This window comes from Eurosta solidaginis, chromosome 4 (genome assembly GCF_040869045.1).
Source record: "Eurosta solidaginis isolate ZX-2024a chromosome 4, ASM4086904v1, whole genome shotgun sequence".
Lineage (NCBI taxonomy): Eukaryota > Metazoa > Arthropoda > Insecta > Diptera > Tephritidae > Eurosta > Eurosta solidaginis.
Genome location: NC_090322.1, coordinates 54,182,892 through 54,195,080, shown reverse-complemented (window position 1 = coordinate 54,195,080; position 12,189 = coordinate 54,182,892). Strand labels below are relative to the sequence as shown.

At 37.7% G+C, this 12,189-nt stretch overlaps 1 protein-coding gene across 7 annotated transcripts in view; it reads left to right on the top strand.

Moving 5' to 3' along the window:
* Nucleotides 1-12,189, top strand: part of LOC137249768 (zinc finger protein 34-like) — a 155,392-nt gene that overhangs the window by 18,528 nt on the left and 124,675 nt on the right. The gene's annotated exons all lie outside the window — the stretch shown is intronic.

Here is a 12,189-nt window from a genome sequence, read left to right as displayed (position 1 = left end):
AAATAAAAATACAGATTTTACTTTTATATGTGGACTTTTATGGAATAAGTTCGAAAAATAAAAAGGATGCATGATTCGACATGATATTGCTATAGGGATACCTGAGAACTCAAACATTTTCACCTAGGACAATTTTTTGACCCGGACTTTTTCGCCTCCGAAAATAAATAATAATTATTTTCCGTCCCTGCTAATAACAAGAGATATTTTTCGAATTTTTCTATAAATCGACGTGGCATACCAAATCCAGCATTTTCTATATTTTTTTACAAATGAGTTCAATGAAAAAAAATTTGAAAGCGCTAGTCGTTGTTGTGCAGTGTGAATGAAATGACTCCTTCACAGTTGAACATAGTCTTAATTTTAAAATTCAAAATTGTCGTGCAAGTTACTTATGTCGATTTTGAAAGTAAATAGGAAGATATGGCATACATGTAGAAAACCGCTCGAACATATCCCATTTTATATTTCAAATCTTGTTACGGATATGAAGCATTTAATTATCAGTCTCCTTCAAGCTCATCGTGAGCATATTTTACTAGAAATATAGGAGTATTACATATATAAATAGTACATTATTCATATACCGAATTTCATCCAAATCGGTTGAAGCGATTCAGAGTAGTACTGAATATATAAATATACAAAAAGGAAAAATTTTAAGTTTTAAGATTAATGTAAGTTATATTTTAATCTAAACACTAAAAAAAATCCATTTTCGTTACCATCAAGGATTTAATGCTTTTATTCAAAAAAGTATCAAATTTAATACTATTTTATAAAACGGCCTCTTCTGTTCTTCCCCTTTCTCTCATAATTCGTATTATGTGGGAGTCTTCAGAATGAGCTGTCACTACATAGAACACCTGGCTTTATTACATCATGGTTTGGCTGCTTAAATTGGGGTTATGTTGCGAATAGAGTGGAAGGCAGTGCAATAGGCAGTCGAATGACAGATAATGAACGAATGGTGTTCGGAGTTTTTTGAAGGTAAAAAAAAAAATGATAAAAGCTTTAATATAAATAAAAATATTGTTTTAGTAACAACAAAAACGCCTTATATATTCTATATACATAAATTCGTAAGGATTATCTCACTTTAAAATTAGAGCTAAATAATCTAAAGTTTTTTTTTGAAACTGGGTCGACAACTGTGCGTGTGAATGTGCGAATTTTCACCGATCAGCTGTTAGTTGCGCTACTTTGGTAAGATTTACAATGGTCTGTCAGAAACATCAACAGACGGCTCATTTGCATTAACTGCGCTAGCTGCAGCATCAGCATACGATAAAGTGCCAGCAGATCGCGACATTGCATTCGTATTTGTCACATTGTTGACAACCTTTTGAGCATTAGACTTATTGGCATTATCAGAGGGCACATTTGATTTAGTTTTATGTGTGATAGTTTCGGCTTTAGTGGATTTAGATGAGGATGGTGTAGATCCAATTTTAGATGTAGAAGTAGATCCAGATGTAGATGTAGTTTCGGACGAATGTGAAACTTTAGAAGATGAGGTGTTTTTAGATGAAGATGTAGATGTAGATGTAGATGTAGGTGAAGAAGTTTTCTTTGTAGTAGAACTAGTAGAGAGAGTTTTTGATGTGTGCCTCTGAGTAATAGCAACAGTTTTAGGTTTAGATGTAAGAGTAGTAGTAGGTGCAGTTGACGAAGCATTAACTGTGTGATTACAGAGAGGAGAATTAGTGAACTCCGTGCCAAGCGGGGTAGCGGGAAATTCAATAAGGTTGCTTTGGATTATATCGTAGTTGTTGGATGCACTATGGGGAGACAGAAATAAATAGCGCACTATTTCTGGCACTCAGACAACCATATATCTGAGCAACATTTAAGTTGTTGTTGGCTTCAAAGAGTTCATTATCTGATTTTTTAAATCATCGAATTTTTTTCTCACAGCACTTGTAATTAGGCAAAAACCGTGTTGTTTAGCCACTAGAATACCATTCAAAATATAAGCGAGCTTGTCCGGCATGTTAACACACTTCTTACAGAAGTAAAGGAAATGCGGGTTAGACTTGATTAGCTTTACTTCTTAGTCAGAGATGTCCCAACAGGCTCTGTGGAAAATCCTCTTACAAAACCCATTACACGGCACTAGACTATTGTCACCAGTTCTGGAAAATTGTTTATTACACTTTCCGCAAAATTCATCCATTTTGGCAATTTAAAACGAAAGAAAATATAAGAAGATGAGAAAATAAGAGAGCGATTAAAAACACGTCGGTACGCGGCGAGAGAACGATAATTTTTTTTCTACTCCTTTTTAGTTGATGAATCTTCAATTCACTCAACTTGACCATGTCCTTGTTATCCTCTGGAATTTATTCAACAATTCCTCTTCTGACACCAATTGTAACAAATTCTGATATTTATGCACCTTCTGCTAACGTTCGAATCGCTAAAATGTTGAATGTCTCACTCCAATATTCAGTATTGCAATCTGTCTTTATTTAGATTACTTTGGGATAGTACTTCACAACCAATAGCTTGTTTAAATCAAAACTGTTTATTCATTCCTCAGGTTGCGCTACTTTTATCCTCTCTGTTGCCTCATCTGAATATTTCTACTAAGGTCTAGACGTTTAGCCTTCTAGAACTCATGTATCTCCTGCTTGGTAATTGAGCTATATGCGTGTGTATGTGTGAGTAACAACTTCGACTGACGACTACTTGTCCGTGAGTGAGTTATCTCTTCGTCGCCTTCTATGCATGTGGATAAATGATGATTGGTGTGTTGATGTACACCAGTGTAGCTAGCTTTAGTGTGTACATGTACATAAGAGTGGCTGTTGTTGTTGTTGTAGCAGTGCTTCGCCCCATCCAATAGGTGCGACCAAGGACGCAACAAATTAAATAGGGTTACACTGAAATGACAGTCCTTGGTCGGGAAAAATCCCGAGTCGCTCCGGTACATAGAACAGGCTGCCTTGGGAAGCTGCTTCATGTTTTTGTTGTTACGTGACTATTTACTAACAGCCTAGTGATGTTAACATTCGTCACAATATATTTCCACTTACCAGTATTAGGGCAAATATTTTATGAAATTCACGCGTAAATTGTATACAATAGGGGCTAACGATAAATTGTAACTATGCTTACAGCTACTGAATGGGGCTTTTTCGTTGAGTTTCAAATGAAAAATGCAAGTTTCAGGGTAAACTGAACATGCTGTGGGATAACAGTGTCCCTATAGTAGCGAAAAAGTTAAATGCTTAGAAACCGAGGCATCCTAGCATATCGGTAGAGGAGGCCCCGCCTTCCAGGGGCATAATGAGTAATCTACGCAGCACTATGAAGAAATGCGGCGCATGAGAACACAGGCGTTTGAACCTGACGAATATAAACGGGCCCTCAGCCTCGTCCACCATGAGTCGGCGAAGTAATACGTCAATAAATGCCAGTTTTTCCGAAACTCGCAGTTGAAGAAAGCAGTTGTTTTTTAAACGCTATTAGTGAAGAACACGAGTAATAAAATTGTGAAGTACTGCTACCATGGTAGTGTTGTAAATAGAGAACATTGTGACAAACTGAAAATTTGAGTTATCTATTCGACAGTTCAGTGATTCAAACGATAACAGAAGTTGCAGAATTATCAAGATTTGTGTTTAAATTCGTTACAATACTATACACGTTTATACCGTTGGTTCCAAATTAACGGCTGGGGTCGGGTCTGCTGTTGAATTTCAAAAGCATTCGTCAAGTGAATAATGGTGTTATAATCATATATTTTTATATAAAGTGACCATAAATCGACCTTTACAAACCAAACGATTTTTCAGTGCGAATTTAAACTACAGTTAAAAGAAAGCTTGCTAGCTAGCTTTATTCTGCCAGTTTTGGCGTTTTAACTAATATGAACAGTTAAATACTTTAAATTTTCAAACTCCGAATTTGAAATATTAGGTTAAAAATGTATATAGGTGTATATTTAGAGATGGGATTGTACCGGGTATTTACCATTTTTATGGGTAAATACCGGGAAATACCCGAAATATTCCTTTTTTGTATCTTTTTTGGATATTTAAAAATCATTTGAATCGAGGCTGAGGCTGCTTGGAATTACAATTCAGCAATTAAATGTATACGTCATTTGAAACTAAAAAAAATTCCTTTTGATTTTAAAGAAACAACCCAGCAAACACTCGGAGTCAACAATTAGTTTGAAAGGAGTCCAAAGTTTGGATCGTTTGCACTCGTTATGAACTCATTTAGGAGCCTGAAGTGAATGTTATATGAATTCTAGCACGCTCATATTCTGCCTCTAATGTAAGTCTTACATAGGCCTCCATCCGATATCATATATGAGCCTTATTGGCTTCATATACTGCTAATTTTGTGTTTTTAATGACACTATTTCAGGTCTTTAAAGCAGAATTTTTGACCGCAAAACATAGGGAGAAAATTGTTGTGATAAATCTCTCATAAGGGTAAGATAGAAATGAAATTAGTATTTATTTAATAATTTGGGAAAAATTTAAACAACGCACGTTTCTATTTAGCGGCCTAAAAGCTCCTAACCTAGCATGCAAAAATGATCAATTATCTGCGAGTTTGGAACAAATATTGATATTTTGTTACAACAATTTTCCATTTTAATACAAAATGAATTACCGAAATAGTGGAGTTTGTCATTTACTTTGTACTAAAGCAAATTTGTGGTCCGATATAGCCTATTTATATACATAATATTGAATTCAATTGACCAGCTACCATATATACAAAATTAATTACATTTGTACATTATTGTTACTCTTGCTATTCTTTTTTTGTATAAGCATCGACGTTTTTCTGCTCATGGATGCTTCTCGGCATTTTTAATGTGACCGCAAAGCTGCCACCATCATCGGCCTAAACACCCGCGCTGTTAGGTCTGCTTACTCCAAACTGGAAAAAGAAGCGGTAAAGATGGGTTTGATGGTGAATGAGGACAAAACGAAGTACCTGCTGTTATGTAGCAAAGAGTCAGCGCATATGCGCCTTGGCAACCACGCTACTGTTGGCAGCCATAATTTCGAAATAGTAAAAGACTTCGTTTATTTGGGAACCAGCATCAACATCAGCACTGAAATCCAGCGAAGAATCAATCTTGCCAATAAATGCTACTTTGGACTAGGTAGGCAATTGAAAAGTAAAGTCCTCTCTCGGCGAACGAAAATCATACTCTACAAGTCACTTATCGTACCCGTCCTGCTATATGGGGCAGAAGCATGGACCATGACAACAGCAGATGAAGCGGCTTTGGGAGTGTTCGAGAGAAAAGTTCTTCGAAAGATTTATGGACCTCTACGCGTTGGCGATGGCGAGTACCGAAGAAGATTTAATGATGAGCTGTACGAGCTATACGCAGACATCAACATAGTCCAGCGAATTAAAGTGCAGCGGCTGCGCTGGCTAGGCCATGTTATGCCAATGAAAGATGATGCTACGGCCAAGAAAGTGTTTCTATCGGAACCCGCCTATGGAATCAGAGGTAGAGGGCGGCCCCCACTCCGTTGGAAGGACCAGGTGGAAAACGATTTAAACTCCCTTGGTGTGACCAATTGGCGCCGGTTGGCGGAGCGAAGGAGCGACTGGCGCGCCTTGTTGGACGGCCATAACCGTTTAGACGGTTAAGCGCCAATTAAGTAAGTAAGTAAGCAAAGCTGCCACGTTCTTCCCTGGTGTGCCGAACTATATATGCCCCAATAAGCGCTGATAATGCCTAATAAACAGGCCAAATAGATGTCATATAATCGGAGTTTATAATGATGCCGGAACGTGTTCCCAGTAGAGTATAATGTGAGCTATTTAAACGCCTTAAACACTCATGTCGGACTCTTATTTAGGCTCAAATGATATACTTTAAAAGCATCATATAGGATTCTATAGCAGGAAGGGAAATACATTGGTTTCGGCCTCTTTTTTGACTTAAAATTTTTACTGCGTTAACTAAAATTTGGGCAACTGCATAATCGGGTAAAGATATATTAAAAACCCTGGATAAAACTAATTCAACCGATAGCGCAATGGATAACTACCCACCAATACATTACAAATCGGGTACATTTGACTGAATTTGTGTGTTTCTTTCCCATATTTACCAAAAGATTATTTTTACCCTTCTTTTGGGTAAATATTTAGGTATTTACCCATTTTTTCCATATTGTGACGAATATTCACATCACTAGATAAGTGCACAACACAAAAACCTTAAAGCAAGCTACATAAACACATTAATCATCATGTACACACATACATACAAGCAGCAGAGAGATACTCACAAACGCATATCATCATCAGCGAAGTAGTACTCACATATACACACGCATATGGTTACACACTACAAATACGCGCGCGTAGGGCTGGTGAACAGGTAGAGAATTCTAGAAGAAGAAACGTCTAGACACTTGGGCAGAGAGTATAAAATTAGCACAAGCAGGTAGTAAGGAATCAGTTTGATTTAAGCACGCCATTGGTTGCGAAGTATAAGTGTTATTGTGAAGTACTTTAAAAGTAGTCTAATAAAGACCATTTTGCATTATTGAATAAATAAAAAAAAAAAAATAATAAATAAATATAAGGCGCGATAACCTCCGAAGAGATCTAAGGCCGAGCTTCTCTTCCAATTTGCTTCGTGCTCCAATTTTTTTCCTACAAATTGGCGGGATGGGACCAACTTGTTTTATGCCGACTCCGAACGGCATCTGCAAGGCAGATGAGTTTTCACTGAGAGCTTTTCATGGCAGAAATACACTCGGAGTGCTTGCCAAACACTGCCGAGGGGCGACCCCGCTTAGAACAATTTTCTTCTAATTGAAAAAACCTGTACTAAAGTTTTTGATGTTGCTTTTTCCGGGGCGTGAACCCAGGATCTTCGGTGTGATAGGCGGAGCACGCTACCATCACACCACGGCGGCCGCATTATTGAATATTGGAGTTATTTATTCAACAGTTTAGCGATACGAACGTTAGTAGAAGGTGTAAAATAAGCGGAGTTTCACTAAATTCGTTACAATATATAACCAATTTGGGCATTTACGCCTTTCCCATCTCTATGTATATTGAGTAGTAAGTTGTGTAGAATGAAATCAGGGATCGGAAATTCATTTTTGTAATAAATTTAAGTTGAGAATTTTAAAATGGATATGATGGTGTAAATCTTTTTTTTATAGTTGCTTGCTGAGGCAATGGTAGGTATTCTTTTGGGCTAAAAAGAGCAAACGTATATGATTTCTTTAGCAGGTTGGGTGGGTTATGACGGAAGGGCAACACACCTTCAGCCTTCCAAGGCGCGGCCGGAAGGGTTTAACCCAGGAAAATGGTATGACGACGGCGATAGGCAGGTTGGTAACTTTGTGTTTGTAGGATCTGGTAAGGTTTAGGCAAGTTTAATTTTTAGCAAATGTAACCCTTTTTAGCCCAAATACATATTTTTTAAATCTCTGTTTGACATTTTTATGTGAAGCCGAAAAAAAGCCAGTGAATGAGCAAGCTCCCACCCTCATTCGCTGAAGACTAGCTGGTAATAGCAAACAGAGTACCCGCTCTTTGAACCTATGAAGACTCCATAAAAGGAATGTCTTCTTACGTGCATTTATGCACCAATACACACACATATTACGTTTTAATTGAATAACACACACGTATTTTTAGTAAATGTTTATATTAATATTTTATTTAACAAATAAAATATGTTTTAAAATTTGTTAGTTAATTTGCTTATAAGATGAACACGCCTATTTCCGTTCGATCACATCAAATTCAAATTCCAAAACTCCACAAAACTCATCAAATTATTTTTTCACCTCGCCTACTATGCATTTGAAAAATCCAAATATTTTCAATTGCATACTAAGCTCAAAACCCACAAGTGCGCATGGTGGAAGTGTATTATATCACCCTCCTTTTGAAAAGAAGGATGTGACAAAATGATCAGTTTTGCCATATCCTTCTTGCCTATAAAAATGCAAATTAACCAAAAAAATTAGTTGGAAAATCTTATTAACTAACTTATAAAGTTATTACTATTTTAAATTTCTACTAATAATAAAGTTAATACTAATAATTCATTTATTGCTAATAATTAAGTTATTGCTAATAATTAAGTGTATATCAATATTAAAAATTAATAAATTAAATGAAATTATTACTAATAATTAATAGCTTATATTCTAGACATTAGTTGCTAAATTATTAGATTATAAATTAAATTGTGTTTCAATAAATTAACTTTTGATTATTTGCTAATTTAAAACTAAATCTAACTAAAGTTAATTTAAAATATTTTATTTTACAAGTACATATATAAATATTTATTTTATTTTATATAGTCTATTCTTATGAACTATTTTCCTTTTCTTATTTTTGTCATCAAGAACCAGGCATGCTTAACCAACGAACCGATATCATTTTGTTACAATAATTAACGTTAATAAACGAAACAAAGTCATTTCGTTTCGTTTATTAACGTTAAGAACGTCAAATTAACGAAATGATTTTGTTTCGTTTTCTGCCATATCAAAACGAAATCAAATCGTTTATGTTGATTATTAATTTCAAACTATGCTGACTAAGCTGATTGAGGGCGGAGTCATTAAAGGTGAAAGCATCAGCCAAGCTGATTGCAACTTTTCTCATGAATTTTGACAGCACGAATATTTCTCAGAGTATTTTTGACATTACCACCAACGAATTACACAAACAAATTACATGGAGTTTGTGTGTATGTCCGCTCGCTGTTACGATGTTACGGCTTCACCATGGCTATAGCATTGCCAGCACAATTCAAACATAAAGTATCACGTTTTTGTTAACGTTTTTAACGTTAACGAAAGCTTTTCGTTTCGGTTAAAAACGAGATACAATTTATCTTGATAATTTCTTTATCGATAATATTTCGAAGTGTTTCAACGAAACGGTGGAAATTTTTTGATAAACGATTAGCTTAAGGTTAAGGTGCATCCCTGTCAAGAACTGTTACATTAACTCCATCAATTTTTGTTATTGTGTAGGGGCCCTGATATACATATTTTTGCATGTTTATCTCTAGGTTCTTTTTTTATTAGAACTCTATCATTTATATTAATAGTCAAAGGTTTTGCTGTTTTATCGTAAACATTTTTATTTCTAATTTTATGTTTATTAATTAATTCTTTTGCAAGTATATGTGACTTTTGCATACGATATTTTACCTCTTTTGCATAATTTTCAACATTATAAATTGGATCTATATTTTCCTTCTTTAACTCATTTGGCAAAGTAACTTTTCTACGAAATACTAATTCAAAGGGTGTAAATAGATTATCAAAAACAGTACTTGTTGTTGTATTATGCAAAAATGTAAAATATTTTAAATAAACGTCCCATTCGGGAAATGAATCGTCAAGGTAAGCTCTTAAATATTCGTTAAATACACGATGATTCCTTTCAATAGTACCAACAGTTCCATGATGATAAGGTGTTGAAAAATTATGCTCAATTTTCAAAAGTTTAGTCAATTCCGCAAAAATTTCATTTTTAAATTCAATACCTAAATCTGATTTAATAGATTTCATTATTCCATAAATTAAAATAGAACTTTCAAAAATTGCAGATGCAACTGTTTTTGCGCTCTTATCTGGAATAGCTATTGTAACTAAATATTTGCTTAAACCGCACATAATGGTAGGTAGGTAGGTAGGTTGAACTGGCCGGTCCATGAGGACCTCACATAGACTGATTGAGTCCGTAGTGTTACCAGAAGTTTGTTTTAACGACCAAACTGAAAAACCCTATCAAAAACCAGGATCTATGTTATAAAATAACTCCGTCCTCTTGGCAAATACTAGAAGCTTCCTAGGACTTAAGCCACTTGCTGCTTCTAGATCTGACAGCTGTATCACTCCTAATATCTGGAGTCTTAGCCTGGCAAGTGCAGGGCACGAGCACAGAACGTGCTCGATCGTCTCCTCCTCCAACCCGCACTTCCTACACCTGCTATCACTGACCAAGCCTAATTTAAAGGTATGCGACGCCAGAAGGCAGTGTCCAGTCAGAATACCCGTCATGAGTCTACAGTCCTCTCTTTTTAATGATAGAAGCAACTGTGTTAGTCTAAGGTTGTAAGACCTACACATAATCTTCGACACTTTACAGCCCCGCGCTTGAACCCACGCCTTTTCTGCTTGGTCGATCATGTGCACCTCTCGCATTCGCTTAATCTCGCCCAATCTAATTGGGACGTCTACGGAGCAAGCTTCAAGGGATGCGCCCTTTTTAGCTAATTCGTCCGCTTTTTCATTCCCATCTATTCCCATATGCCCTGGGACCCAATATAGATGTATGCTTCTCCCTGTCCCGATTCTCTCCAGAGACTGCTTACACTCTAACACGCATTTAGATGCTGTGCTATGCGAGATTATTGCCTTAATTGCTGCTTGACTGACAATATAAAAGTTAACACGGTTGCAGCTTAAGCTATTCTCTTTCAGGGTTTCTACTGCTTTGGTTACGGCTAATATTTCCGCTTGGAAAACGCTACAGTAATCCGGCAGCCTGTAGGATCTGCTTAATTCCGGATCAGCGCAGTATACCGCAGACCCTACTCCTTCCACTATTTTGGAACCATCGGTGTACACATGTATCGCCTCGTCCGCCATTTGCGCACCCTTGCGCCAACCGTCCACCTCTATTGTGGCCTTAAGATCTCCCTCAAAGTGCAGGTAGGGAATCATGTAGTCTGTTCGTCTTGTGACTGAGGACGCTATACTACTATGGCCATATGGTCGGCGCTCAAGCTGCCCCGAAGCATCGAGCCTGGTTGCGGTCGTTAACGCTTTGTTCTTTGCTACCAGGTCTACAGGTGGAATGTGCAGAATGGCATACAGTGCAGCCGTCGGGGTTGTTTTCAGGGCTCCCGTAATGCAAAGCATCGATAGTCTGCATACCCCCTCTAATTTTTTGAGGTATGTTGTTTTTTGTGTGGCTTTCCACCAAACAAGAACTCCATAGTATAGAATAGGGCTTACAATCGCTGTAAAAACCCAATGAGAAAGAGAGGGCGATAGGCCCCACGTACACCCCAGCATTCTTTTACATGCATAGAGTGCCGTTGAGGCCTTCTTGACCCTCTCCTCCAAGTTGAGCTTCCATGACAGCTTACTGTCTAGGATGATTCCTAGATATTTTGTGCAAGGTTTCTCCTGTAAGGTCACCGCTCCTAACTTAGGCCTGGTCCAATTTGGGACCTTGTACCTCTTTGTAAACAAGACCATATCCGTCTTCTCCGCATTGACTTTCAGCCCGACATTAGATGCCCAGGTATGAATATCCCGAAGCGCCCGATCCATCAAAGAACTAATCGTTGGAAGGCATTTTCCACTTATGACAATTGCAACGTCATCTGCGTAAGCCGTAAGTTTTACGGGTCCCTCATCGAATTGCTTGAGCAGTTGGTTGATGACCAGTGTCCACAGCAGAGGTGATAGCACCCCTCCCTGCGGCGTGCCCCTGTCCACTGATTTCGTGGCCTCGTACAATCCCCATTGTGATGTAATCTTTCTGCAATTTAACATGCAGCCGATCCATCTGATTAAGGCAGGATGTACTTTAATGTAATTAAGACCATCCATAACGCCCATTTTGCAACATTATTGAAAGCCCCGGCAATGTCCAAGAAGACTCCTAGAGCATACTCCTTATATTCCATGGATTTCTCTATGCTTATTACCACCCTATGCAATGCGGTGTCTACCGACTTGCCTTTGGTGTACGCATGCTGTGTTGTGGAGAGCAGCTTTTCATCCACGTTGGACTTTATGTACACATCTATCAGCCTCTCAAAGGTTTTGAGCAGAAATGATGTTAAGCTAATGGGTCTATAGTCTTTGGGATACACGTGACCGATCTTCCCCGCCTTTGGTAGAAAAGCTACACGAGCAGTTCTCCAAGAGTGCGGTACATGATTCAGTCTTATGCACCCATTGAATATTATTTTAAGCCATTCCACGACCGCCCTACTTGAGACTTGTAGCATGGCCGGGAATATACCATCTGGGCCCGGCGATTTAAACTTAGAAAACGTCTTCACTGCCCACTCGATCTTGGTATCGGTCACCAAGCCCGGCACCACTAGCTCCGTGATCGAAGTGTGAGTGATGTCTGCTGGTTCTTCTAAACCGTCTCCCGATGGGAAATGTGTATCGAGAAGCA